The sequence below is a fragment of the Thunnus maccoyii genome, chromosome 8, assembly GCF_910596095.1.
Source record: "Thunnus maccoyii chromosome 8, fThuMac1.1, whole genome shotgun sequence".
NCBI lineage: Eukaryota > Metazoa > Chordata > Actinopteri > Scombriformes > Scombridae > Thunnus > Thunnus maccoyii.
Window position 1 is genome coordinate 5579935 of NC_056540.1, and position 25523 is coordinate 5605457.

The 25523-nt window shown below is 46.3% G+C and overlaps 48 non-coding genes across 48 annotated transcripts; all 48 read right to left on the reverse strand.

Moving 5' to 3' along the window:
- Positions 1–4878: 4878 nt before the first annotated feature.
- On the reverse strand, positions 4879–4960 carry trnal-aag. The gene has a single exon. It is a non-coding gene; the product is annotated as a tRNA-Leu (tRNA).
- A 96-nt stretch (positions 4961–5056) lies between these two features.
- On the reverse strand, positions 5057–5138 carry trnal-uag. Its single transcript has one exon. It is a non-coding gene; the product is annotated as a tRNA-Leu (tRNA).
- Positions 5139–5591: 453 nt separating this feature from the next.
- On the reverse strand, positions 5592–5663 carry trnam-cau. Its single transcript has one exon. It is a non-coding gene; the product is annotated as a tRNA-Met (tRNA).
- Positions 5664–6196: 533 nt separating this feature from the next.
- Positions 6197–6278, reverse strand: trnal-aag. Its single transcript has one exon. It is a non-coding gene; the product is annotated as a tRNA-Leu (tRNA).
- A 96-nt stretch (positions 6279–6374) lies between these two features.
- trnal-uag lies at positions 6375–6456 on the reverse strand. The gene has a single exon. It is a non-coding gene; the product is annotated as a tRNA-Leu (tRNA).
- A 452-nt stretch (positions 6457–6908) lies between these two features.
- On the reverse strand, positions 6909–6980 carry trnam-cau. Its single transcript has one exon. It is a non-coding gene; the product is annotated as a tRNA-Met (tRNA).
- Positions 6981–7513: 533 nt separating this feature from the next.
- On the reverse strand, positions 7514–7595 carry trnal-aag. Its single transcript has one exon. It is a non-coding gene; the product is annotated as a tRNA-Leu (tRNA).
- Positions 7596–7691: 96 nt separating this feature from the next.
- trnal-uag lies at positions 7692–7773 on the reverse strand. The gene has a single exon. It is a non-coding gene; the product is annotated as a tRNA-Leu (tRNA).
- A 453-nt stretch (positions 7774–8226) lies between these two features.
- On the reverse strand, positions 8227–8298 carry trnam-cau. Its single transcript has one exon. It is a non-coding gene; the product is annotated as a tRNA-Met (tRNA).
- A 533-nt stretch (positions 8299–8831) lies between these two features.
- On the reverse strand, positions 8832–8913 carry trnal-aag. Its single transcript has one exon. It is a non-coding gene; the product is annotated as a tRNA-Leu (tRNA).
- A 96-nt stretch (positions 8914–9009) lies between these two features.
- On the reverse strand, positions 9010–9091 carry trnal-uag. Its single transcript has one exon. It is a non-coding gene; the product is annotated as a tRNA-Leu (tRNA).
- A 453-nt stretch (positions 9092–9544) lies between these two features.
- On the reverse strand, positions 9545–9616 carry trnam-cau. The gene has a single exon. It is a non-coding gene; the product is annotated as a tRNA-Met (tRNA).
- A 533-nt stretch (positions 9617–10149) lies between these two features.
- On the reverse strand, positions 10150–10231 carry trnal-aag. Its single transcript has one exon. It is a non-coding gene; the product is annotated as a tRNA-Leu (tRNA).
- A 96-nt stretch (positions 10232–10327) lies between these two features.
- trnal-uag lies at positions 10328–10409 on the reverse strand. Its single transcript has one exon. It is a non-coding gene; the product is annotated as a tRNA-Leu (tRNA).
- A 452-nt stretch (positions 10410–10861) lies between these two features.
- Positions 10862–10933, reverse strand: trnam-cau. Its single transcript has one exon. It is a non-coding gene; the product is annotated as a tRNA-Met (tRNA).
- A 533-nt stretch (positions 10934–11466) lies between these two features.
- Positions 11467–11548, reverse strand: trnal-aag. Its single transcript has one exon. It is a non-coding gene; the product is annotated as a tRNA-Leu (tRNA).
- Positions 11549–11644: 96 nt separating this feature from the next.
- Positions 11645–11726, reverse strand: trnal-uag. The gene has a single exon. It is a non-coding gene; the product is annotated as a tRNA-Leu (tRNA).
- A 453-nt stretch (positions 11727–12179) lies between these two features.
- On the reverse strand, positions 12180–12251 carry trnam-cau. Its single transcript has one exon. It is a non-coding gene; the product is annotated as a tRNA-Met (tRNA).
- A 533-nt stretch (positions 12252–12784) lies between these two features.
- On the reverse strand, positions 12785–12866 carry trnal-aag. The gene has a single exon. It is a non-coding gene; the product is annotated as a tRNA-Leu (tRNA).
- A 96-nt stretch (positions 12867–12962) lies between these two features.
- Positions 12963–13044, reverse strand: trnal-uag. The gene has a single exon. It is a non-coding gene; the product is annotated as a tRNA-Leu (tRNA).
- Positions 13045–13497: 453 nt separating this feature from the next.
- trnam-cau lies at positions 13498–13569 on the reverse strand. The gene has a single exon. It is a non-coding gene; the product is annotated as a tRNA-Met (tRNA).
- A 533-nt stretch (positions 13570–14102) lies between these two features.
- On the reverse strand, positions 14103–14184 carry trnal-aag. Its single transcript has one exon. It is a non-coding gene; the product is annotated as a tRNA-Leu (tRNA).
- A 96-nt stretch (positions 14185–14280) lies between these two features.
- Positions 14281–14362, reverse strand: trnal-uag. The gene has a single exon. It is a non-coding gene; the product is annotated as a tRNA-Leu (tRNA).
- Positions 14363–14815: 453 nt separating this feature from the next.
- trnam-cau lies at positions 14816–14887 on the reverse strand. The gene has a single exon. It is a non-coding gene; the product is annotated as a tRNA-Met (tRNA).
- Positions 14888–15420: 533 nt separating this feature from the next.
- On the reverse strand, positions 15421–15502 carry trnal-aag. The gene has a single exon. It is a non-coding gene; the product is annotated as a tRNA-Leu (tRNA).
- A 96-nt stretch (positions 15503–15598) lies between these two features.
- Positions 15599–15680, reverse strand: trnal-uag. Its single transcript has one exon. It is a non-coding gene; the product is annotated as a tRNA-Leu (tRNA).
- A 453-nt stretch (positions 15681–16133) lies between these two features.
- trnam-cau lies at positions 16134–16205 on the reverse strand. The gene has a single exon. It is a non-coding gene; the product is annotated as a tRNA-Met (tRNA).
- Positions 16206–16738: 533 nt separating this feature from the next.
- On the reverse strand, positions 16739–16820 carry trnal-aag. Its single transcript has one exon. It is a non-coding gene; the product is annotated as a tRNA-Leu (tRNA).
- Positions 16821–16916: 96 nt separating this feature from the next.
- Positions 16917–16998, reverse strand: trnal-uag. Its single transcript has one exon. It is a non-coding gene; the product is annotated as a tRNA-Leu (tRNA).
- A 444-nt stretch (positions 16999–17442) lies between these two features.
- Positions 17443–17514, reverse strand: trnam-cau. Its single transcript has one exon. It is a non-coding gene; the product is annotated as a tRNA-Met (tRNA).
- Positions 17515–18047: 533 nt separating this feature from the next.
- On the reverse strand, positions 18048–18129 carry trnal-aag. Its single transcript has one exon. It is a non-coding gene; the product is annotated as a tRNA-Leu (tRNA).
- Positions 18130–18225: 96 nt separating this feature from the next.
- On the reverse strand, positions 18226–18307 carry trnal-uag. The gene has a single exon. It is a non-coding gene; the product is annotated as a tRNA-Leu (tRNA).
- A 453-nt stretch (positions 18308–18760) lies between these two features.
- trnam-cau lies at positions 18761–18832 on the reverse strand. Its single transcript has one exon. It is a non-coding gene; the product is annotated as a tRNA-Met (tRNA).
- A 533-nt stretch (positions 18833–19365) lies between these two features.
- trnal-aag lies at positions 19366–19447 on the reverse strand. The gene has a single exon. It is a non-coding gene; the product is annotated as a tRNA-Leu (tRNA).
- A 96-nt stretch (positions 19448–19543) lies between these two features.
- Positions 19544–19625, reverse strand: trnal-uag. Its single transcript has one exon. It is a non-coding gene; the product is annotated as a tRNA-Leu (tRNA).
- A 453-nt stretch (positions 19626–20078) lies between these two features.
- On the reverse strand, positions 20079–20150 carry trnam-cau. Its single transcript has one exon. It is a non-coding gene; the product is annotated as a tRNA-Met (tRNA).
- Positions 20151–20683: 533 nt separating this feature from the next.
- Positions 20684–20765, reverse strand: trnal-aag. The gene has a single exon. It is a non-coding gene; the product is annotated as a tRNA-Leu (tRNA).
- Positions 20766–20861: 96 nt separating this feature from the next.
- Positions 20862–20943, reverse strand: trnal-uag. Its single transcript has one exon. It is a non-coding gene; the product is annotated as a tRNA-Leu (tRNA).
- Positions 20944–21396: 453 nt separating this feature from the next.
- trnam-cau lies at positions 21397–21468 on the reverse strand. The gene has a single exon. It is a non-coding gene; the product is annotated as a tRNA-Met (tRNA).
- Positions 21469–22001: 533 nt separating this feature from the next.
- On the reverse strand, positions 22002–22083 carry trnal-aag. The gene has a single exon. It is a non-coding gene; the product is annotated as a tRNA-Leu (tRNA).
- A 96-nt stretch (positions 22084–22179) lies between these two features.
- trnal-uag lies at positions 22180–22261 on the reverse strand. The gene has a single exon. It is a non-coding gene; the product is annotated as a tRNA-Leu (tRNA).
- A 444-nt stretch (positions 22262–22705) lies between these two features.
- On the reverse strand, positions 22706–22777 carry trnam-cau. The gene has a single exon. It is a non-coding gene; the product is annotated as a tRNA-Met (tRNA).
- Positions 22778–23310: 533 nt separating this feature from the next.
- trnal-aag lies at positions 23311–23392 on the reverse strand. Its single transcript has one exon. It is a non-coding gene; the product is annotated as a tRNA-Leu (tRNA).
- Positions 23393–23488: 96 nt separating this feature from the next.
- On the reverse strand, positions 23489–23570 carry trnal-uag. Its single transcript has one exon. It is a non-coding gene; the product is annotated as a tRNA-Leu (tRNA).
- A 453-nt stretch (positions 23571–24023) lies between these two features.
- On the reverse strand, positions 24024–24095 carry trnam-cau. Its single transcript has one exon. It is a non-coding gene; the product is annotated as a tRNA-Met (tRNA).
- Positions 24096–24628: 533 nt separating this feature from the next.
- trnal-aag lies at positions 24629–24710 on the reverse strand. The gene has a single exon. It is a non-coding gene; the product is annotated as a tRNA-Leu (tRNA).
- A 96-nt stretch (positions 24711–24806) lies between these two features.
- Positions 24807–24888, reverse strand: trnal-uag. Its single transcript has one exon. It is a non-coding gene; the product is annotated as a tRNA-Leu (tRNA).
- Positions 24889–25332: 444 nt separating this feature from the next.
- trnam-cau lies at positions 25333–25404 on the reverse strand. Its single transcript has one exon. It is a non-coding gene; the product is annotated as a tRNA-Met (tRNA).
- Positions 25405–25523: the final 119 nt, after the last annotated feature.

A 25523-nucleotide genomic window follows, 5' to 3' on the forward strand; every position in this document is an offset into this window, starting at 1 on the left:
CTGCTGAAGGGGAAATGTTTCTCTGTGCGGGCCAGCAAGCACGATTTGTGACATCACAACTAGTTTGGAAGCCAATCCTGGTCCCACACACAACTTACACAAATCGATGTGGAAACTTGAAACCTCCAGTGCACATACACTGAGAATTGACTTTACAGTGAATGAGGAGACATCTTGTGTCCAGCAGTTAATTTTTTTAAATTAAAATATTTACATAACAGATTCTGGATTTTTAATGAGGTAGAAGGTGTAGATGTCATTTTAAGAATTTCTAAGGTAACTGAATTTTCTTGTGGAAAAACTATTATTCAAAGCCGAGTATATTTATGTCTTAAAACATATCTGGAGGGAATCATGAAGAACATTTGTGGCATTCATCAATTTTCTTGTACTTTTTGCCCTCAGTTACGAATGGAATTTATGAGCGGTCCAGACCTGTTGTACAAGTCCTCAACAGTCTGACTTTCCTCACAGACTGTTGTGGGTGACTTTCATTCACATACATGTTAAGTCAAAACATGTATGTGAATGAAACTCACCCACAAACCAAGAGAAACATGTATCCTTATATGGCAATTTTAGGGGAGCTGATTATGTTGATGATCAGATCTCATGAATGTGCACCGACTCATGAAAAAGTGACATCCATCAGGCTGAAATGAGCGATTTATGTTGGAGCAGTTAAGAGTTTGTTAAATCAGACTTGGAACACTTGTACGACCAAACCTCACAGAAAAAAGTCAGAGTTTTAGGATAGGAATACGATGTTCTTGCATGAGGCCCATTTTCTACATGGACAGTTTTAGGTGACTGGCAGTTGGAGCACTTAAAAGATTTGGATGGACTTTAAACTCTCTGGGTAGATTTCTGAGCAAAGAAATAGCCACTGTTTTAGAAAATGAGATTTCTTGATAAAAAGTCAATGAGCCTCTGTGCATAAAAATGGAAGGAGAATGAAACTAAGCTAAGGATTATAATTGGTTAAAAAACTGATAATACATTAAGCAATTTACATTTAGAGATCATTTTGGATGAATATGGCAAATGTGGCACAGTGTTTTGCTCATAATTGTAATGCCGAAGCAAAACAGTCTGAGCAGTGAAGCAAGAACTGTTGAGACTTATGGGTAATTTAGTATTTAGAGCAATCCACTATAGCAACGTAATGGAAAAAGAAGAACTTTTCTTACAAAGTATTGTAAAATTATCCAGGAGCCTTGAGTGCCTTTATTTGGGGGAACATTTAAGATATCCTGTGGATACACAATGCATTTTGGTGAGAAACACTAAATGTTAACATAATTCTTTTTGATTAAGAGAAGACTAAACAGACTGTCTACTGTCTTGATATCATTAAAAGAAGACTGAAATGGGAAATCACAGTGTAGAAAAAATACATCTGCAATCCTTTTTACAAAACAGTGTGAACATTACTTTTGTAGTCTTCCACAAGGTTAGATATGATTTGAGGATCGACAGTACTGAGATTAATGACAAGCACATGTTATTGATTGTTCTAAAGATTCAGTTATCTGTGTTTTAGTGCCCATTTTGTAATATGTCTTCATGTTAGACAATGCATGCCTGTCTTTATCTTGTTAAATGGTTGATGGACTATGAGAGCACCAGGGACAGGATTTAATCATTGTATCCCTGACAAGGTCTGATATGCTGTGTTTTATAATATGTTAGAGTGTAGTCAATAAACTTAAATCAGCAGCAGGAACTTCATCATCTAAGGAGAAACACATCAGAGAAAGTTTCCATTTCCAGCTTGAGCTTTTTACCCTCCAGCATTTCCACTCAATTTAAGTCTTTATCCCATCATTGTTACAAATCACACTACGCTGTTTGTATCTGTTCAAGTAAAGCTCAGGGAGCAACATGGGCTTCAAAAGAAAAAAATACTGCCAACTATCCAATGGTCTAAAAAATGATTTATACAAAGGACAAAATGTGAAATAGCTGCAACAAGCTCACATAAAGGGGATCTTACTCTGAACCACTAGACTGGATAGAAAATTACAACACTGTATCTGCATTTTCTTCCCAAATTTTGTATTTCTGATTACCTTATTAACTGTGGTTTCTTTTAAAAGATGCAGGCTGAATATATTACAAACTATGAACTGGTGAACTAAATTGGGAGCAAGTGGAGTGTAAAATATGTTTAGCATAGAAAATAAATTCTTTGTTTTGCAGTGTGGGTTCGAATATCACAAGAAAGCACAATAGCACCTCTAATAACCCAACAGGCCACAATAGCAGTCAGTGCGTGCATGTTTGTGTTGAGGTGGGGAAGTTATTGCAAAGGAAAATCTCTTATCTTGTTATTTTGTGAGGTCAGTGTCAGTGGGTATCACAGTACAAACTGTTTCTGGAGTGTGTTGGTCTGAGGGACAATTTTGAGTATTTTCACATGGGCTGAAAAACATATTTGACTAAAACACAAAGGCTCGATGGGTACATAGCTTATTTGATGTGATCAGGGCTTTGAAGCCACTCCATTTTTTACATTTATTAATGCACTATCAAGGGGTTGACTTTGTCTCAAGGTCACAATACATGTTCCACGTGTGACTACTTTATGATGGTGAGCATGTATGAGCAAAGATTTAACATGATGGTCTTGTCTGAACAAATATTATATGCTGTGACAGTAACAGATGTTAATGGGAGGACAGTAATTACGCGGTAATAGGTGTCAGGTCCGCCTGCAGATCCAGTGGCTGAGGGGGCGACTGGTTATGATTAATTATCACGTAGATGTCATGGTACAAGATGTACAGACAGAGGTGAAAGGGATAATACATATATATATATATATATATATATATATATATATATATATATATATATTGTGAGGGTTTCTTTAATCCCCCTCAGCTGTGTATAGATATATATTTTAATGGAGAGTACAATCAGTCCTCCCTCATCTGTTTTTTCATCCATTCATTTTGAACGACATGGAAGAGATAAAGGCTGATATTTTCATTATTAAATCATCTCTTGAATATTTTTCAATTAATAAAGTAATCATTTAGAATTTACAATTCACTGAAGGATTACACAGCTTTTGCAGCTGCTGAACCTGCACAAATGAGACAAAAAGAAAACATGTAATTCAAAAAGTACCCGCATAGGATGAAATGCACCACAAACTCCGCTTCCAAATAAATAGTATCTTGGTGCTCCTTTGCTATGTTGGATTTGGCAGGAGTGTGTTTGGTTATTAGTAATAATTAATAATTACCAGAGATCATTATTAATTATAAAATCAAGAAATTATTCATATTAATTCATAATACAGGGCACCAACTATTAGAGAGCCTCACACAGGGACACCAACTGTTGGATATGTGAGGAGCATGGCTGGTTATTAGCAATAATTAATTATTATCAGAGATAATTATTAATTATAAAAATAATAAAAGTATTAATTTGAATAAGTAATAATGGGGCACCACCCAGAAACTGGGACCAATACCCAAACAATAAGGTAGTCTCATAAAAGAGTTCACCTAGAATGCTAATATCTGAGGGATATCAACATTCACAAGTGAACTATTTTTTACAACCTGACTTTGTAGAGAGGAGAAGAGGAACAACAGGTTATGGAGAGTCCCTTGAGAGCGCTTTGCGTGTGTCAGTAGCTCAGCTTTATCTTTGGGGAACACCCCCAACTCTGGGAGTGATGTCTAAATAAGGAAATGTGCATCATGTAGCAGGTGGATGTGACTTCCCTCGTTGAGACCTGCTGATAGACGTAACAGCAGAGCAGAGGAGAGAGACTGAGACAGCAATGTAACTGACCTGTGTGCTGATATTTGACATGTTTTTTTTTCTTCCCGAAAGCAAATAATTTAAAATATTTGTATGAAACAAATATTCGTAAAAAAAAATTTTACACTATTTGTGCTTTGCCGAGTAGTGTATTTGTATTCGGGCACAGCCCGAGTATGGAGCCTTCCTGATTGAAAACATTGACAATTAAGAGAGGATGGTTTGAATCCACTGACTTCTGGGTCATGGGCCACACTACCTGACAGGGAGGTTTCTTTAACAGGTAAGATCTTTTGCGCCTTGGACCACACTACCTCCGTTATCTAGAAGTTCTAGAAGTGGCTGGAAGTTCCAACATCCAAGAGCTGAAGGTCACAGTGGTGAGGTTTTGAACCCACACTGATAGAGACTGCAAGTAGCCTGAGACAACACTTTCAGTTGGCAAAGACTGTTTTCGAAGGTTAGCTGACAGGTGAAGTGCAAACATCCGACTGGCGGTGGTGGGATTCAAACCCACACCCCCTGGGTTATGGGCCCAGCACGCTTCCGCTGCGCCACTCTGCTCTTCGTTAAGGAAGCTAGGGCTTTCACCCGCATTTCCCTGATTTAAAAACCAATGTCAGAGCACCTGGAGACTTTCGATAAATCAAGTGGACCTCCAAAAAGGAGGACCGGATTGGCAACTGCTCTTCCTATGCAAATCTACTTGAAAGCAACGCACCAAAGTGGAAATGTTTCAATCTGAAATATGACCTTGTCATAAGAACGTGAATTCTTTCATTCTGAAAACACTGATGGCAAAGCGCTGAGTAGGTGCACATTCCGGTTTAAGACTTGATAGGCTTCCCTGTAACGGTATGCGCAGTCAAGCAATTACACCAGACCTTGCTGGGAATTTCGAATGACTTTGCCCATCTTCCGCCCCGCCGTTATCCTGTGTTTATGGCTAGAAATTCCAACTTCCAAGAGCTGAAGGTCGCAGTGGTGGGTTTTGAACCCACACTGATAGAGACTGCAAGTAGCCTGAGACAACACTTTCAGTTGGCAAAGACTGTTTTCGAAGGTTAGCTGACAGGTGAGGTGCAAACGTCCGACTGGCAGTGGTGGGATTCGAACCCACGCCCCCTGAGGGACTGGAGCCTTAATCCAGCGCCTTAGACCACTCGGCCACACTACCTGACAGGGAGGTTTCTTTAACAGCTAAGATCTTTCGCACCTTCCTGCCATGATGCCCAGTTTATGGAGAGAAACTCCAAATACCAGGAGCTAAATATGGCAGTGGTGGGATTTGAACCCACGCCTCCATAGAGACTGGAGCCTAAATCCAGCGCCTTAGACCACTCGGCCACACTACCTCCGCTTCCAAAGGGGTCATGTTTGGCCCGTGGTATTTCCAAGGGAGGAAACAGAAAATCAATCAAGTTCTTAACTGTCAATGTCCATAGCGACATCAGAAATGTACAGTGCTGCTATCCAGCATTACTGAGCGACCAAGTGTGAAGAGCAGGAATTTCCCAGGTGTCTCTGCTTTGACCAGCACTATTTCTAAATCATGAGAACTCAAATGTTCAACTTTGGACACCACCACTGACATCGGGTTCATGATCACCAGAGGACGTTGCCTTGCATTTTGTGGTACAAGTCTAATACATACAGAGGCCCTGAAAGGGACAGTTTAATCATCTTTGCCTGGCCATGTACTTGACAGGTTTACTTGAACAATGAAGGACAAAATGTCTGACTGGCAGCGGTGGGACTGCATGACATGAAGACTGCATGGAGCCTTGCTGGATGTCAAAAGGTATGATTAGCAGAGGATGGTTTCGATCCATCGACCTCTGGGTTATGGGCCCAGCACGCTTCCGCTGCGCCACTCTGCTCTTCGTTAAGGAAGCTAGGGCTTTCACCCGCATTTCCCTGACATTTAAAAACCAATGTCAGAGCACCTGGAGACTTTCGGTAAATCAAGTGGACCTCCAAAAAGGAGGACCGGATTGGCAACTGCTCTTCCTATGCAAATCTACTTGGAAGTAACGCACCAAAGTGGAAATGTTTCAATCTGAAATATGACCTTGTCATAAGAACGTGAATTCTTTCATTCTGAAAACACTGATGGAAAAGCGCTGAGTAGGTGCACATTCCGGTTTAAGACTTGATAGGCTTCCCTGTAACGGTATGCGCAGTCAAGCAGTTACACCAGACCTTGCTGGGAATTTCGAATGACTTTGCCCATCTTCCGCCCCGCCGTTATCCTGTGTTTATGGCTAGAAATTCCAACTTCCAAGAGCTGAAGGTCGCAGTGGTGGGTTTTGAACCCACACTGATAGAGACTGCAAGTAGCCTGAGACAACACTTTCAGTTGGCAAAGACTGTTTTCGAAGGTTAGCTGACAGGTGAGGTGCAAACGTCCGACTGGCAGTGGTGGGATTCGAACCCACGCCCCCTGAGGGACTGGAGCCTTAATCCAGCGCCTTAGACCACTCGGCCACACTACCTGACAGGGAGGTTTCTTTAACAGCTAAGATCTTTCGCACCTTCCTGCCATGATGCCCAGTTTATGGAGAGAAACTCCAAATACCAGGAGCTAAATATGGCAGTGGTGGGATTTGAACCCACGCCTCCATAGAGACTTGAACCTAAATCCAGCGCCTTAGACCACTCGGCCACACTACCTCCGCTTCCAAAGGGGTCATTTTGGCCCGTGGTATTTCCAAGGGAGGAAACAGAAAATCAATCAAGTTCTTAACTGTCAATGTCCATAGCGACATCAGAAATGTACAGTGCTGCTATCCAGCATTACTGAGCGACCAAGTGTGAAGAGCAGGAATTTCCCAGGTGTCTCTGCTTTGACCAGCACTATTTCTAAATCATGAGAACTCAAATGTTCAACTTTGGACACCACCACTGACATCGGGTTCATGATCACCAGAGGACGTTGCCTTGCATTTTGTGGTACAAGTCTAATACATACAGAGGCCCTGAAAGGGACAGTTTAATCATCTTTGCCTGGCCATGTACTTGACAGGTTTACTTGAACAATGAAGGACAAAATGTCTGACTGGCAGCGGTGGGACTGCATGACATGAAGACTGCATGGAGCCTTGCTGGATGTCAAAAGGTATGATTAGCAGAGGATGGTTTCGATCCATCGACCTCTGGGTTATGGGCCCAGCACGCTTCCGCTGCGCCACTCTGCTCTTCGTTAAGGAAGCTAGGGCTTTCACCCGCATTTCCCTGACATTTAAAAACCAATGTCAGAGCACCTGGAGACTTTCGGTAAATCAAGTGGACCTCCAAAAAGGAGGACCGGATTGGCAACTGCTCTTCCTATGCAAATCTACTTGGAAGTAACGCACCAAAGTGGAAATGTTTCAATCTGAAATATGACCTTGTCATAAGAACGTGAATTCTTTCATTCTGAAAACACTGATGGAAAAGCGCTGAGTAGGTGCACATTCCGGTTTAAGACTTGATAGGCTTCCCTGTAACGGTATGCGCAGTCAAGCAGTTACACCAGACCTTGCTGGGAATTTCGAATGACTTTGCCCATCTTCCGCCCCGCCGTTATCCTGTGTTTATGGCTAGAAATTCCAACTTCCAAGAGCTGAAGGTCGCAGTGGTGGGTTTTGAACCCACACTGATAGAGACTGCAAGTAGCCTGAGACAACACTTTCAGTTGGCAAAGACTGTTTTCGAAGGTTAGCTGACAGGTGAGGTGCAAACGTCCGACTGGCAGTGGTGGGATTCGAACCCACGCCCCCTGAGGGACTGGAGCCTTAATCCAGCGCCTTAGACCACTCGGCCACACTACCTGACAGGGAGGTTTCTTTAACAGCTAAGATCTTTCGCACCTTCCTGCCATGATGCCCAGTTTATGGAGAGAAACTCCAAATACCAGGAGCTAAATATGGCAGTGGTGGGATTTGAACCCACGCCTCCATAGAGACTGGAGCCTAAATCCAGCGCCTTAGACCACTCGGCCACACTACCTCCGCTTCCAAAGGGGTCATGTTTGGCCCGTGGTATTTCCAAGGGAGGAAACAGAAAATCAATCAAGTTCTTAACTGTCAATGTCCATAGCGACATCAGAAATGTACAGTGCTGCTATCCAGCATTACTGAGCGACCAAGTGTGAAGAGCAGGAATTTCCCAGGTGTCTCTGCTTTGACCAGCACTATTTCTAAATCATGAGAACTCAAATGTTCAACTTTGGACACCACCACTGACATCGGGTTCATGATCACCAGAGGACGTTGCCTTGCATTTTGTGGTACAAGTCTAATACATACAGAGGCCCTGAAAGGGACAGTTTAATCATCTTTGCCTGGCCATGTACTTGACAGGTTTACTTGAACAATGAAGGACAAAATGTCTGACTGGCAGCGGTGGGACTGCATGACATGAAGACTGCATGGAGCCTTGCTGGATGTCAAAAGGTATGATTAGCAGAGGATGGTTTCGATCCATCGACCTCTGGGTTATGGGCCCAGCACGCTTCCGCTGCGCCACTCTGCTCTTCGTTAAGGAAGCTAGGGCTTTCACCCGCATTTCCCTGACATTTAAAAACCAATGTCAGAGCACCTGGAGACTTTCGGTAAATCAAGTGGACCTCCAAAAAGGAGGACCGGATTGGCAACTGCTCTTCCTATGCAAATCTACTTGGAAGTAACGCACCAAAGTGGAAATGTTTCAATCTGAAATATGACCTTGTCATAAGAACGTGAATTCTTTCATTCTGAAAACACTGATGGAAAAGCGCTGAGTAGGTGCACATTCCGGTTTAAGACTTGATAGGCTTCCCTGTAACGGTATGCGCAGTCAAGCAGTTACACCAGACCTTGCTGGGAATTTCGAATGACTTTGCCCATCTTCCGCCCCGCCGTTATCCTGTGTTTATGGCTAGAAATTCCAACTTCCAAGAGCTGAAGGTCGCAGTGGTGGGTTTTGAACCCACACTGATAGAGACTGCAAGTAGCCTGAGACAACACTTTCAGTTGGCAAAGACTGTTTTCGAAGGTTAGCTGACAGGTGAGGTGCAAACGTCCGACTGGCAGTGGTGGGATTCGAACCCACGCCCCCTGAGGGACTGGAGCCTTAATCCAGCGCCTTAGACCACTCGGCCACACTACCTGACAGGGAGGTTTCTTTAACAGCTAAGATCTTTCGCACCTTCCTGCCATGATGCCCAGTTTATGGAGAGAAACTCCAAATACCAGGAGCTAAATATGGCAGTGGTGGGATTTGAACCCACGCCTCCATAGAGACTGGAGCCTAAATCCAGCGCCTTAGACCACTCGGCCACACTACCTCCGCTTCCAAAGGGGTCATGTTTGGCCCGTGGTATTTCCAAGGGAGGAAACAGAAAATCAATCAAGTTCTTAACTGTCAATGTCCATAGCGACATCAGAAATGTACAGTGCTGCTATCCAGCATTACTGAGCGACCAAGTGTGAAGAGCAGGAATTTCCCAGGTGTCTCTGCTTTGACCAGCACTATTTCTAAATCATGAGAACTCAAATGTTCAACTTTGGACACCACCACTGACATCGGGTTCATGATCACCAGAGGACGTTGCCTTGCATTTTGTGGTACAAGTCTAATACATACAGAGGCCCTGAAAGGGACAGTTTAATCATCTTTGCCTGGCCATGTACTTGACAGGTTTACTTGAACAATGAAGGACAAAATGTCTGACTGGCAGCGGTGGGACTGCATGACATGAAGACTGCATGGAGCCTTGCTGGATGTCAAAAGGTATGATTAGCAGAGGATGGTTTCGATCCATCGACCTCTGGGTTATGGGCCCAGCACGCTTCCGCTGCGCCACTCTGCTCTTCGTTAAGGAAGCTAGGGCTTTCACCCGCATTTCCCTGACATTTAAAAACCAATGTCAGAGCACCTGGAGACTTTCGGTAAATCAAGTGGACCTCCAAAAAGGAGGACCGGATTGGCAACTGCTCTTCCTATGCAAATCTACTTGGAAGTAACGCACCAAAGTGGAAATGTTTCAATCTGAAATATGACCTTGTCATAAGAACGTGAATTCTTTCATTCTGAAAACACTGATGGAAAAGCGCTGAGTAGGTGCACATTCCGGTTTAAGACTTGATAGGCTTCCCTGTAACGGTATGCGCAGTCAAGCAGTTACACCAGACCTTGCTGGGAATTTCGAATGACTTTGCCCATCTTCCGCCCCGCCGTTATCCTGTGTTTATGGCTAGAAATTCCAACTTCCAAGAGCTGAAGGTCGCAGTGGTGGGTTTTGAACCCACACTGATAGAGACTGCAAGTAGCCTGAGACAACACTTTCAGTTGGCAAAGACTGTTTTCGAAGGTTAGCTGACAGGTGAGGTGCAAACGTCCGACTGGCAGTGGTGGGATTCGAACCCACGCCCCCTGAGGGACTGGAGCCTTAATCCAGCGCCTTAGACCACTCGGCCACACTACCTGACAGGGAGGTTTCTTTAACAGCTAAGATCTTTCGCACCTTCCTGCCATGATGCCCAGTTTATGGAGAGAAACTCCAAATACCAGGAGCTAAATATGGCAGTGGTGGGATTTGAACCCACGCCTCCATAGAGACTGGAACCTAAATCCAGCGCCTTAGACCACTCGGCCACACTACCTCCGCTTCCAAAGGGGTCATTTTGGCCCGTGGTATTTCCAAGGGAGGAAACAGAAAATCAATCAAGTTCTTAACTGTCAATGTCCATAGCGACATCAGAAATGTACAGTGCTGCTATCCAGCATTACTGAGCGACCAAGTGTGAAGAGCAGGAATTTCCCAGGTGTCTCTGCTTTGACCAGCACTATTTCTAAATCATGAGAACTCAAATGTTCAACTTTGGACACCACCACTGACATCGGGTTCATGATCACCAGAGGACGTTGCCTTGCATTTTGTGGTACAAGTCTAATACATACAGAGGCCCTGAAAGGGACAGTTTAATCATCTTTGCCTGGCCATGTACTTGACAGGTTTACTTGAACAATGAAGGACAAAATGTCTGACTGGCAGCGGTGGGACTGCATGACATGAAGACTGCATGGAGCCTTGCTGGATGTCAAAAGGTATGATTAGCAGAGGATGGTTTCGATCCATCGACCTCTGGGTTATGGGCCCAGCACGCTTCCGCTGCGCCACTCTGCTCTTCGTTAAGGAAGCTAGGGCTTTCACCCGCATTTCCCTGACATTTAAAAACCAATGTCAGAGCACCTGGAGACTTTCGGTAAATCAAGTGGACCTCCAAAAAGGAGGACCGGATTGGCAACTGCTCTTCCTATGCAAATCTACTTGGAAGTAACGCACCAAAGTGGAAATGTTTCAATCTGAAATATGACCTTGTCATAAGAACGTGAATTCTTTCATTCTGAAAACACTGATGGAAAAGCGCTGAGTAGGTGCACATTCCGGTTTAAGACTTGATAGGCTTCCCTGTAACGGTATGCGCAGTCAAGCAGTTACACCAGACCTTGCTGGGAATTTCGAATGACTTTGCCCATCTTCCGCCCCGCCGTTATCCTGTGTTTATGGCTAGAAATTCCAACTTCCAAGAGCTGAAGGTCGCAGTGGTGGGTTTTGAACCCACACTGATAGAGACTGCAAGTAGCCTGAGACAACACTCTCAGTTGGCAAAGACTGTTTTCGAAGGTTAGCTGACAGGTGAGGTGCAAACGTCCGACTGGCAGTGGTGGGATTCGAACCCACGCCCCCTGAGGGACTGGAGCCTTAATCCAGCGACTTAGACCACTCGGCCACACTACCTGACAGGGAGGTTTCTTTAACAGCTAAGATCTTTCGCACCTTCCTGCCATGATGCCCAGTTTATGGAGAGAAACTCCAAATACCAGGAGCTAAATATGGCAGTGGTGGGATTTGAACCCACGCCTCCATAGAGACTGGAGCCTAAATCCAGCGCCTTAGACCACTCGGCCACACTACCTCCGCTTCCAAAGGGGTCATGTTTGGCCCGTGGTATTTCCAAGGGAGGAAACAGAAAATCAATCAAGTTCTTAACTGTCAATGTCCATAGCGACATCAGAAATGTACAGTGCTGCTATCCAGCATTACTGAGCGACCAAGTGTGAAGAGCAGGAATTTCCCAGGTGTCTCTGCTTTGACCAGCACTATTTCTAAATCATGAGAACTCAAATGTTCAACTTTGGACACCACCACTGACATCGGGTTCATGATCACCAGAGGACGTTGCCTTGCATTTTGTGGTACAAGTCTAATACATACAGAGGCCCTGAAAGGGACAGTTTAATCATCTTTGCCTGGCCATGTACTTGACAGGTTTACTTGAACAATGAAGGACAAAATGTCTGACTGGCAGCGGTGGGACTGCATGACATGAAGACTGCATGGAGCCTTGCTGGATGTCAAAAGGTATGATTAGCAGAGGATGGTTTCGATCCATCGACCTCTGGGTTATGGGCCCAGCACGCTTCCGCTGCGCCACTCTGCTCTTCGTTAAGGAAGCTAGGGCTTTCACCCGCATTTCCCTGACATTTAAAAACCAATGTCAGAGCACCTGGAGACTTTCGGTAAATCAAGTGGACCTCCAAAAAGGAGGATCGGATTGGCAACTGCTCTTCCTATGCAAATCTACTTGGAAGTAACGCACCAAAGTGGAAATGTTTCAATCTGAAATATGACCTTGTCATAAGAACGTGAATTCTTTCATTCTGAAAGCACTGATGGAAAAGCGCTGAGTAGGTGCACATTCCGGTTTAAGACTTGATAGGCTTCCCTGTAACGGTATGCGCAGTCAAGCAGTTACACCAGACCTTGCTGGGAATTTCGAATGACTTTGCCCATCTTCCGCCCCGCCGTTATCCTGTGTTTATGTCTAGAAATTCCAACTTCCAAGAGCTGAAGGTCGCAGTGGTGGGTTTTGAACCCACACTGATAGAGACTGCAAGTAGCCTGAGACAACACTCTCAGTTGGCAAAGACTGTTTTCGAAGGTTAGCTGACAGGTGAGGTGCAAACGTCCGACTGGCAGTGGTGGGATTCGAACCCACGCCCCCTGAGGGACTGGAGCCTTAATCCAGCGACTTAGACCACTCGGCCACACTACCTGACAGGGAGGTTTCTTTAACAGCTAAGATCTTTCGCACCTTCCTGCCATGATGCCCAGTTTATGGAGAGAAACTCCAAATACCAGGAGCTAAATATGGCAGTGGTGGGATTTGAACCCACGCCTCCATAGAGACTGGAGCCTAAATCCAGCGCCTTAGACCACTCGGCCACACTACCTCCGCTTCCAAAGGGGTCATGTTTGGCCCGTGGTATTTCCAAGGGAGGAAACAGAAAATCAATCAAGTTCTTAACTGTCAATGTCCATAGCGACATCAGAAATGTACAGTGCTGCTATCCAGCATTACTGAGCGACCAAGTGTGAAGAGCAGGAATTTCCCAGGTGTCTCTGCTTTGACCAGCACTATTTCTAAATCATGAGAACTCAAATGTTCAACTTTGGACACCACCACTGACATCGGGTTCATGATCACCAGAGGACGTTGCCTTGCATTTTGTGGTACAAGTCTAATACATACAGAGGCCCTGAAAGGGACAGTTTAATCATCTTTGCCTGGCCATGTACTTGACAGGTTTACTTGAACAATGAAGGACAAAATGTCTGACTGGCAGCGGTGGGACTGCATGACATGAAGACTGCATGGAGCCTTGCTGGATGTCAAAAGGTATGATTAGCAGAGGATGGTTTCGATCCATCGACCTCTGGGTTATGGGCCCAGCACGCTTCCGCTGCGCCACTCTGCTCTTCGTTAAGGAAGCTAGGGCTTTCACCCGCATTTCCCTGACATTTAAAAACCAATGTCAGAGCACCTGGAGACTTTCGGTAAATCAAGTGGACCTCCAAAAAGGAGGACCGGATTGGCAACTGCTCTTCCTATGCAAATCTACTTGGAAGTAACGCACCAAAGTGGAAATGTTTCAATCTGAAATATGACCTTGTCATAAGAACGTGAATTCTTTCATTCTGAAAACACTGATGGAAAAGCGCTGAGTAGGTGCACATTCCGGTTTAAGACTTGATAGGCTTCCCTGTAACGGTATGCGCAGTCAAGCAGTTACACCAGACCTTGCTGGGAATTTCGAATGACTTTGCCCATCTTCCGCCCCGCCGTTATCCTGTGTTTATGGCTAGAAATTCCAACTTCCAAGAGCTGAAGGTCGCAGTGGTGGGTTTTGAACCCACACTGATAGAGACTGCAAGTAGCCTGAGACAACACTCTCAGTTGGCAAAGACTGTTTTCGAAGGTTAGCTGACAGGTGAGGTGCAAACGTCCGACTGGCAGTGGTGGGATTCGAACCCACGCCCCCTGAGGGACTGGAGCCTTAATCCAGCGCCTTAGACCACTCGGCCACACTACCTGACAGGGAGTTTTCTTTAACAGCTAAGATCTTTCGCACCTTCCTGCCATGATGCCCAGTTTATGGAGAGAAACTCCAAATACCAGGAGCTAAATATGGCAGTGGTGGGATTTGAACCCACGCCTCCATAGAGACTGGAGCCTAAATCCAGCGCCTTAGACCACTCGGCCACACTACCTCCGCTTCCAAAGGGGTCATGTTTGGCCCGTGGTATTTCCAAGGGAGGAAACAGAAAATCAATCAAGTTCTTAACTGTCAATGTCCATAGCGACATCAGAAATGTACAGTGCTGCTATCCAGCATTACTGGGCGACCAAGTGTGAAGAGCAGGAATTTCCCAGGTGTCTCTGCTTTGACCAGCACTATTTCTAAATCATGAGAACTCAAATGTTCAACTTTGGACACCACCACTGACATCGGGTTCATGATCACCAGAGGACGTTGCCTTGCATTTTGTGGTACAAGTCTAATACATACAGAGGCCCTGAAAGGGACAGTTTAATCATCTTTGCCTGGCCATGTACTTGACAGGTTTACTTGAACAATGAAGGACAAAATGTCTGACTGGCAGCGGTGGGACTGCATGACATGAAGACTGCATGGAGCCTTGCTGGATGTCAAAAGGTATGATTAGCAGAGGATGGTTTCGATCCATCGACCTCTGGGTTATGGGCCCAGCACGCTTCCGCTGCGCCACTCTGCTCTTCGTTAAGGAAGCTAGGGCTTTCACCCGCATTTCCCTGACATTTAAAAACCAATGTCAGAGCACCTGGAGACTTTCGGTAAATCAAGTGGACCTCCAAAAAGGAGGACCGGATTGGCAACTGCTCTTCCTATGCAAATCTACTTGGAAGTAACGCACCAAAGTGGAAATGTTTCAATCTGAAATATGACCTTGTCATAAGAACGTGAATTCTTTCATTCTGAAAACACTGATGGAAAAGCGCTGAGTAGGTGCACATTCCGGTTTAAGACTTGATAGGCTTCCCTGTAACGGTATGCGCAGTCAAGCAGTTACACCAGACCTTGCTGGGAATTTCGAATGACTTTGCCCATCTTCCGCCCCGCCGTTATCCTGTGTTTATGGCTAGAAATTCCAACTTCCAAGAGCTGAAGGTCGCAGTGGTGGGTTTTGAACCCACACTGATAGAGACTGCAAGTAGCCTGAGACAACACTTTCAGTTGGCAAAGACTGTTTTCAAAGGTTAGCTGACAGGTGAGGTGCAAACGTCCGACTGGCAGTGGTGGGATTCGAACCCACGCCCCCTGAGGGACTGGAGCCTTAATCCAGCGCCTTAGACCACTCGGCCACACTACCTGACAGGGAGGTTTCTTTAACAGCTAAGATCTTTCGCACCTTCCTGCCATGATGCCCAGTTTATGGAGAGAAACTCCAAATACCAGGAGCTAAATATGGCAGTGGTGGGATTTGAACCCACGCCTCCATAGAGACTGGAGCCTAAATCCAGCGCCTTAGACCACTCGGCCACACTACCTCCGCTTCCAAAGGGGTCATGTTTGGCCCGTGGTATTTCCAAGGGAGGAAACAGAAAATCAATCAAGTTCTTAACTGTCAATGTCCATAGCGACATCAGAAATGTACAGTGCTGCTATCCAGCATTACTGGGCGACCAAGTGTGAAGAGCAGGAATTTCCCAGGTGTCTCTGCTTTGACCAGCACTATTTCTAAATCATGAGAACTCAAATGTTCAACTTTGGACACCACCACTGACATCGGGTTCATGATCACCAGAGGACGTTGCCTTGCATTTTGTGGTACAAGTCTAATACATACAGAGGCCCTGAAAGGGACAGTTTAATCATCTTTGCCTGGCCATGTACTTGACAGGTTTACTTGAACAATGAAGGACAAAATGTCTGACTGGCAGCGGTGGGACTGCATGACATGAAGACTGCATGGAGCCTTGCTGGATGTCAAAAGGTATGATTAGCAGAGGATGGTTTCGATCCATCGACCTCTGGGTTATGGGCCCAGCACGCTTCCGCTGCGCCACTCTGCTCTTCGTTAAGGAAGCTAGGGCTTTCACCCGCATTTCCCTGACATTTAAAAACCAATGTCAGAGCACCTGGAGACTTTCGGTAAATCAAGTGGACCTCCAAAAAGGAGGACCGGATTGGCAACTGCTCTTCCTATGCAAATCTACTTGGAAGTAACGCACCAAAGTGGAAATGTTTCAATCTGAAATATGACCTTGTCATAAGAACGTGAATTCTTTCATTCTGAAAACACTGATGGAAAAGCGCTGAGTAGGTGCACATTCCGGTTTAAGACTTGATAGGCTTCCCTGTAACGGTATGCGCAGTCAAGCAGTTACACCAGACCTTGCTGGGAATTTCGAATGACTTTGCCCATCTTCCGCCCCGCCGTTATCCTGTGTTTATGGCTAGAAATTCCAACTTCCAAGAGCTGAAGGTCGCAGTGGTGGGTTTTGAACCCACACTGATAGAGACTGCAAGTAGCCTGAGACAACACTTTCAGTTGGCAAAGACTGTTTTCGAAGGTTAGCTGACAGGTGAGGTGCAAACGTCCGACTGGCAGTGGTGGGATTCGAACCCACGCCCCCTGAGGGACTGGAGCCTTAATCCAGCGCCTTAGACCACTCGGCCACACTACCTGACAGGGAGGTTTCTTTAACAGCTAAGATCTTTCGCACCTTCCTGCCATGATGCCCAGTTTATGGAGAGAAACTCCAAATACCAGGAGCTAAATATGGCAGTGGTGGGATTTGAACCCACGCCTCCATAGAGACTGGAGCCTAAATCCAGCGCCTTAGACCACTCGGCCACACTACCTCCGCTTCCAAAGGGGTCATGTTTGGCCCGTGGTATTTCCAAGGGAGGAAACAGCAAATCAATCAAGTTCTTAACTGTCAATGTTCATAGCGACATCAGAAATGTACAGTGCTGCTCTCCAACATTACTGAGCGACCAAGTGTGAAGAGCAGGAATTTCCCAGGTGTCTCTGCTTTGACCAGCACTATTTCTAAATCATGAGAACTCAAATGTTCAACTTTGGACACCACCACTGACATCGGGTTCATGATCACCAGAGGACGTTGCCTTGCATTTTGTGGTACAAGTCTAATACATACAGAGGCCCTGAAAGGGACAGTTTTGCCTGGCCATGTACTTGACAGGTTTACTTGAACAATGAAGGACAAAATGTCTGACTGGCAGCGGTGGGACTGCATGACATGAAGACTGCATGGAGCCTTGCTGGATGTCAAAAGGTATGATTAGCAGAGGATGGTTTCGATCCATCGACCTCTGGGTTATGGGCCCAGCACGCTTCCGCTGCGCCACTCTGCTCTTCGTTAAGGAAGCTAGGGCTTTCACCCGCATTTCCCTGACATTTAAAAACCAATGTCAGAGCACCTGGAGACTTTCGGTAAATCAAGTGGACCTCCAAAAAGGAGGACCGGATTGGCAACTGCTCTTCCTATGCAAATCTACTTGGAAGTAACGCACCAAAGTGGAAATGTTTCAATCTGAAATATGACCTTGTCATAAGAACGTGAATTCTTTCATTCTGAAAACACTGATGGAAAAGCGCTGAGTAGGTGCACATTCCGGTTTAAGACTTGATAGGCTTCCCTGTAACGGTATGCGCAGTCAAGCAGTTACACCAGACCTTGCTGGGAATTTCGAATGACTTTGCCCATCTTCCGCCCCGCCGTTATCCTGTGTTTATGGCTAGAAATTCCAACTTCCAAGAGCTGAAGGTCGCAGTGGTGGGTTTTGAACCCACACTGATAGAGACTGCAAGTAGCCTGAGACAACACTTTCAGTTGGCAAAGACTGTTTTCGAAGGTTAGCTGACAGGTGAGGTGCAAACGTCCGACTGGCAGTGGTGGGATTCGAACCCACGCCCCCTGAGGGACTGGAGCCTTAATCCAGCGCCTTAGACCACTCGGCCACACTACCTGACAGGGAGGTTTCTTTAACAGCTAAGATCTTTCGCACCTTCCTGCCATGATGCCCAGTTTATGGAGAGAAACTCCAAATACCAGGAGCTAAATATGGCAGTGGTGGGATTTGAACCCACGCCTCCATAGAGACTGGAGCCTAAATCCAGCGCCTTAGACCACTCGGCCACACTACCTCCGCTTCCAAAGGGGTCATGTTTGGCCCGTGGTATTTCCAAGGGAGGAAACAGAAAATCAATCAAGTTCTTAACTATCAATGTCCATAGCGACATCAGAAATGTACAGTGCTGCTATCCAGCATTACTGAGCGACCAAGTGTGAAGAGCAGGAATTTCCCAGGTGTCTCTGCTTTGACCAGCACTATTTCTAAATCATGAGAACTCAAATGTTCAACTTTGGACACCACCACTGACATCGGGTTCATGATCACCAGAGGACGTTGCCTTGCATTTTGTGGTACAAGTCTAATACATACAGAGGCCCTGAAAGGGACAGTTTAATCATCTTTGCATGGCCATGTACTTGACAGGTTTACTTGAACAATGAAGGACAAAATGTCTGACTGGCAGCGGTGGGACTGCATGACATGAAGACTGCATGGAGCCTTGCTGGATGTCAAAAGGTATGATTAGCAGAGGATGGTTTCGATCCATCGACCTCTGGGTTATGGGCCCAGCACGCTTCCGCTGCGCCACTCTGCTCTTCGTTAAGGAAGCTAGGGCTTTCACCCGCATTTCCCTGACATTTAAAAACCAATGTCAGAGCACCTGGAGACTTTCGGTAAATCAAGTGGACCTCCAAAAAGGAGGACCGGATTGGCAACTGCTCTTCCTATGCAAATCTACTTGGAAGTAACGCACCAAAGTGGAAATGTTTCAATCTGAAATATGACCTTGTCATAAGAACGTGAATTCTTTCATTCTGAAAACACTGATGGAAAAGCGCTGAGTAGGTGCACATTCCGGTTTAAGACTTGATAGGCTTCCCTGTAACGGTATGCGCAGTCAAGCAGTTACACCAGACCTTGCTGGGAATTTCGAATGACTTTGCCCATCTTCCGCCCCGCCGTTATCCTGTGTTTATGGCTAGAAATTCCAACTTCCAAGAGCTGAAGGTCGCAGTGGTGGGTTTTGAACCCACACTGATAGAGACTGCAAGTAGCCTGAGACAACACTTTCAGTTGGCAAAGACTGTTTTCAAAGGTTAGCTGACAGGTGAGGTGCAAACGTCCGACTGGCAGTGGTGGGATTCGAACCCACGCCCCCTGAGGGACTGGAGCCTTAATCCAGCGCCTTAGACCACTCGGCCACACTACCTGACAGGGAGGTTTCTTTAACAGCTAAGATCTTTCGCACCTTCCTGCCATGATGCCCAGTTTATGGAGAGAAACTCCAAATACCAGGAGCTAAATATGGCAGTGGTGGGATTTGAACCCACGCCTCCATAGAGACTGGAGCCTAAATCCAGCGCCTTAGACCACTCGGCCACACTACCTCCGCTTCCAAAGGGGTCATGTTTGGCCCGTGGTATTTCCAAGGGAGGAAACAGAAAATCAATCAAGTTCTTAACTGTCAATGTCCATAGCGACATCAGAAATGTACAGTGCTGCTATCCAGCATTACTGGGCGACCAAGTGTGAAGAGCAGGAATTTCCCAGGTGTCTCTGCTTTGACCAGCACTATTTCTAAATCATGAGAACTCAAATGTTCAACTTTGGACACCACCACTGACATCGGGTTCATGATCACCAGAGGACGTTGCCTTGCATTTTGTGGTACAAGTCTAATACATACAGAGGCCCTGAAAGGGACAGTTTAATCATCTTTGCCTGGCCATGTACTTGACAGGTTTACTTGAACAATGAAGGACAAAATGTCTGACTGGCAGCGGTGGGACTGCATGACATGAAGACTGCATGGAGCCTTGCTGGATGTCAAAAGGTATGATTAGCAGAGGATGGTTTCGATCCATCGACCTCTGGGTTATGGGCCCAGCACGCTTCCGCTGCGCCACTCTGCTCTTCGTTAAGGAAGCTAGGGCTTTCACCCGCATTTCCCTGACATTTAAAAACCAATGTCAGAGCACCTGGAGACTTTCGGTAAATCAAGTGGACCTCCAAAAAGGAGGACCGGATTGGCAACTGCTCTTCCTATGCAAATCTACTTGGAAGTAACGCACCAAAGTGGAAATGTTTCAATCTGAAATATGACCTTGTCATAAGAACGTGAATTCTTTCATTCTGAAAACACTGATGGAAAAGCGCTGAGTAGGTGCACATTCCGGTTTAAGACTTGATAGGCTTCCCTGTAACGGTATGCGCAGTCAAGCAGTTACACCAGACCTTGCTGGGAATTTCGAATGACTTTGCCCATCTGCCGCCCCGCCGTTATCCTGTGTTTATGGCTAGAAATTCCAACTTCCAAGAGCTGAAGGTCGCAGTGGTGGGTTTTGAACCCACACTGATAGAGACTGCAAGTAGCCTGAGACAACACTTTCAGTTGGCAAAGACTGTTTTCGAAGGTTAGCTGACAGGTGAGGTGCAAACGTCCGACTGGCAGTGGTGGGATTCGAACCCACGCCCCCTGAGGGACTGGAGCCTTAATCCAGCGCCTTAGACCACTCGGCCACACTACCTGACAGGGAGGTTTCTTTAACAGCTAAGATCTTTCGCACCTTCCTGCCATGATGCCCAGTTTATGGAGAGAAACTCCAAATACCAGGAGCTAAATATGGCAGTGGTGGGATTTGAACCCACGCCTCCATAGAGACTGGAGCCTAAATCCAGCGCCTTAGACCACTCGGCCACACTACCTCCGCTTCCAAAGGGGTCATGTTTGGCCCGTGGTATTTCCAAGGGAGGAAACAGAAAATCAATCAAGTTCTTAACTATCAATGTCCATAGCGACATCAGAAATGTACAGTGCTGCTATCCAGCATTACTGAGCGACCAAGTGTGAAGAGCAGGAATTTCCCAGGTGTCTCTGCTTTGACCAGCACTATTTCTAAATCATGAGAACTCAAATGTTCAACTTTGGACACCACCACTGACATCGGGTTCATGATCACCAGAGGACGTTGCCTTGCATTTTGTGGTACAAGTCTAATACATACAGAGGCCCTGAAAGGGACAGTTTAATCATCTTTGCATGGCCATGTACTTGACAGGTTTACTTGAACAATGAAGGACAAAATGTCTGACTGGCAGCGGTGGGACTGCATGACATGAAGACTGCATGGAGCCTTGCTGGATGTCAAAAGGTATGATTAGCAGAGGATGGTTTCGATCCATCGACCTCTGGGTTATGGGCCCAGCACGCTTCCGCTGCGCCACTCTGCTCTTCGTTAAGGAAGCTAGGGCTTTCACCCGCATTTCCCTGACATTTAAAAACCAATGTCAGAGCACCTGGAGACTTTCGGTAAATCAAGTGGACCTCCAAAAAGGAGGACCGGATTGGCAACTGCTCTTCCTATGCAAATCTACTTGGAAGTAACGCACCAAAGTGGAAATGTTTCAATCTGAAATATGACCTTGTCATAAGAACGTGAATTCTTTCATTCTGAAAACACTGATGGAAAAGCGCTGAGTAGGTGCACATTCCGGTTTAAGACTTGATAGGCTTCCCTGTAACGGTATGCGCAGTCAAGCAGTTACACCAGACCTTGCTGGGAATTTCGAATGACTTTGCCCATCTTCCGCCCCGCCGTTATCCTGTGTTTATGGCTAGAAATTCCAACTTCCAAGAGCTGAAGGTCGCAGTGGTGGGTTTTGAACCCACACTGATAGAGACTGCAAGTAGCCTGAGACAACACTTTCAGTTGGCAAAGACTGTTTTCGAAGGTTAGCTGACAGGTGAGGTGCAAACGTCCGACTGGCAGTGGTGGGATTCGAACCCACGCCCCCTGAGGGACTGGAGCCTTAATCCAGCGCCTTAGACCACTCGGCCACACTACCTGACAGGGAGGTTTCTTTAACAGCTAAGATCTTTCGCACCTTCCTGCCATGATGCCCAGTTTATGGAGAGAAACTCCAAATACCAGGAGCTAAATATGGCAGTGGTGGGATTTGAACCCACGCCTCCATAGAGACTGGAGCCTAAATCCAGCGCCTTAGACCACTCGGCCACACTACCTCCGCTTCCAAAGGGGTCATGTTTGGCCCGTGGTATTTCCAAGGGAGGAAACAGCAAATCAATCAAGTTCTTAACTGTCAATGTTCATAGCGACATCAGAAATGTACAGTGCTGCTCTCCAACATTACTGAGCGACCAAGTGTGAAGAGCAGGAATTTCCCAGGTGTCTCTGCTTTGACCAGCACTATTTCTAAATCATGAGAACTCAAATGTTCAACTTTGGACACCACCACTGACATCGGGTTCATGATCACCAGAGGACGTTGCCTTGCATTTTGTGGTACAAGTCTAATACATACAGAGGCCCTGAAAGGGACAGTTTTGCCTGGCCATGTACTTGACAGGTTTACTTGAACAATGAAGGACAAAATGTCTGACTGGCAGCGGTGGGACTGCATGACATGAAGACTGCATGGAGCCTTGCTGGATGTCAAAAGGTATGATTAGCAGAGGATGGTTTCGATCCATCGACCTCTGGGTTATGGGCCCAGCACGCTTCCGCTGCGCCACTCTGCTCTTCGTTAAGGAAGCTAGGGCTTTCACCCGCATTTCCCTGACATTTAAAAACCAATGTCAGAGCACCTGGAGACTTTCGGTAAATCAAGTGGACCTCCAAAAAGGAGGACCGGATTGGCAACTGCTCTTCCTATGCAAATCTACTTGGAAGTAACGCACCAAAGTGGAAATGTTTCAATCTGAAATATGACCTTGTCATAAGAACGTGAATTCTTTCATTCTGAAAACACTGATGGAAAAGCGCTGAGTAGGTGCACATTCCGGTTTAAGACTTGATAGGCTTCCCTGTAACGGTATGCGCAGTCAAGCAGTTACACCAGACCTTGCTGGGAATTTCGAATGACTTTGCCCATCTTCCGCCCCGCCGTTATCCTGTGTTTATGGCTAGAAATTCCAACTTCCAAGAGCTGAAGGTCGCAGTGGTGGGTTTTGAACCCACACTGATAGAGACTGCAAGTAGCCTGAGACAACACTTTCAGTTGGCAAAGACTGTTTTCGAAGGTTAGCTGACAGGTGAGGTGCAAACGTCCGACTGGCAGTGGTGGGATTCGAACCCACGCCCCCTGAGGGACTGGAGCCTTAATCCAGCGCCTTAGACCACTCGGCCACACTACCTGACAGGGAGGTTTCTTTAACAGCTAAGATCTTTCGCACCTTCCTGCCATGATGCCCAGTTTATGGAGAGAAACTCCAAATACCAGGAGCTAAATATGGCAGTGGTGGGATTTGAACCCACGCCTCCATAGAGACTGGAGCCTAAATCCAGCGCCTTAGACCACTCGGCCACACTACCTCCGCTTCCAAAGGGGTCATGTTTGGCCCGTGGTATTTCCAAGGGAGGAAACAGAAAATCAATCAAGTTCTTAACTATCAATGTCCATAGCGACATCAGAAATGTACAGTGCTGCTATCCAGCATTACTGAGCGACCAAGTGTGAAGAGCAGGAATTTCCCAGGTGTCTCTGCTTTGACCAGCACTATTTCTAAATCATGAGAACTGAAATGTTCAACTTTGGACACCACCACTGACATCGGGTTCATGATCACCAGAGGACGTTGCCTTGCATTTTGTGGTACAAGTCTAATACATACAGAGGCCCTGAAAGGGACAGTTTAATCATCTTTGCATGGCCATGTACTTGACAGGTTTACTTGAACAATGAAGGACAAAATGTCTGACTGGCAGCGGTGGGACTGCATGACATGAAGACTGCATGGAGCCTTGCTGGATGTCAAAAGGTATGATTAGCAGAGGATGGTTTCGATCCATCGACCTCTGGGTTATGGGCCCAGCACGCTTCCGCTGCGCCACTCTGCTCTTCGTTAAGGAAGCTAGGGCTTTCACCCGCATTTCCCTGACATTTAAAAACCAATGTCAGAGCACCTGGAGACTTTCGGTAAATCAAGTGGACCTCCAAAAAGGAGGACCGGATTGGCAACTGCTCTTCCTATGCAAATCTACTTGGAAGTAACGCACCAAAGTGGAAATGTTTCAATCTGAAATATGACCTTGTCATAAGAACGTGAATTCTTTCATTCTGAAAACACTGATGGAAAAGCGCTGAGTAGGTGCACATTCCGGTTTAAGACTTGATAGGCTTCCCTGTAACGGTATGCGCAGTCAAGCAGTTACACCAGACCTTGCTGGGAATTTCGAATGACTTTGCCCATCTTCCGCCCCGCCGTTATCCTGTGTTTATGGCTAGAAATTCCAACTTCCAAGAGCTGAAGGTCGCAGTGGTGGGTTTTGAACCCACACTGATAGAGACTGCAAGTAGCCTGAGACAACACTTTCAGTTGGCAAAGACTGTTTTCGAAGGTTAGCTGACAGGTGAGGTGCAAACGTCCGACTGGCAGTGGTGGGATTCGAACCCACGCCCCCTGAGGGACTGGAGCCTTAATCCAGCGCCTTAGACCACTCGGCCACACTACCTGACAGGGAGGTTTCTTTAACAGCTAAGATCTTTCGCACCTTCCTGCCATGATGCCCAGTTTATGGAGAGAAACTCCAAATACCAGGAGCTAAATATGGCAGTGGTGGGATTTGAACCCACGCCTCCATAGAGACTGGAGCCTAAATCCAGCGCCTTAGACCACTCGGCCACACTACCTCCGCTTCCAAAGGGGTCATGTTTGGCCCGTGGTATTTCCAAGGGAGGAAACAGCAAATCAATCAAGTTCTTAACTGTCAATGTTCATAGCGACATCAGAAATGTACAGTGCTGCTCTCCAACATTACTGAGCGACCAAGTGTGAAGAGCAGGAATTTCCCAGGTGTCTCTGCTTTGACCAGCACTATTTCTAAATCATGAGAACTCAAATGTTCAACTTTGGACACCACCACTGACATCGGGTTCATGATCACCAGAGGACGTTGCCTTGCATTTTGTGGTACAAGTCTAATACATACAGAGGCCCTGAAAGGGACAGTTTTGCCTGGCCATGTACTTGACAGGTTTACTTGAACAATGAAGGACAAAATGTCTGACTGGCAGCGGTGGGACTGCATGACATGAAGACTGCATGGAGCCTTGCTGGATGTCAAAAGGTATGATTAGCAGAGGATGGTTTCGATCCATCGACCTCTGGGTTATGGGCCCAGCACGCTTCCGCTGCGCCACTCTGCTCTTCGTTAAGGAAGCTAGGGCTTTCACCCGCATTTCCCTGACATTTAAAAACCAATGTCAGAGCACCTGGAGACTTTCGGTAAATCAAGTGGACCTCCAAAAAGGAGGACCGGATTGGC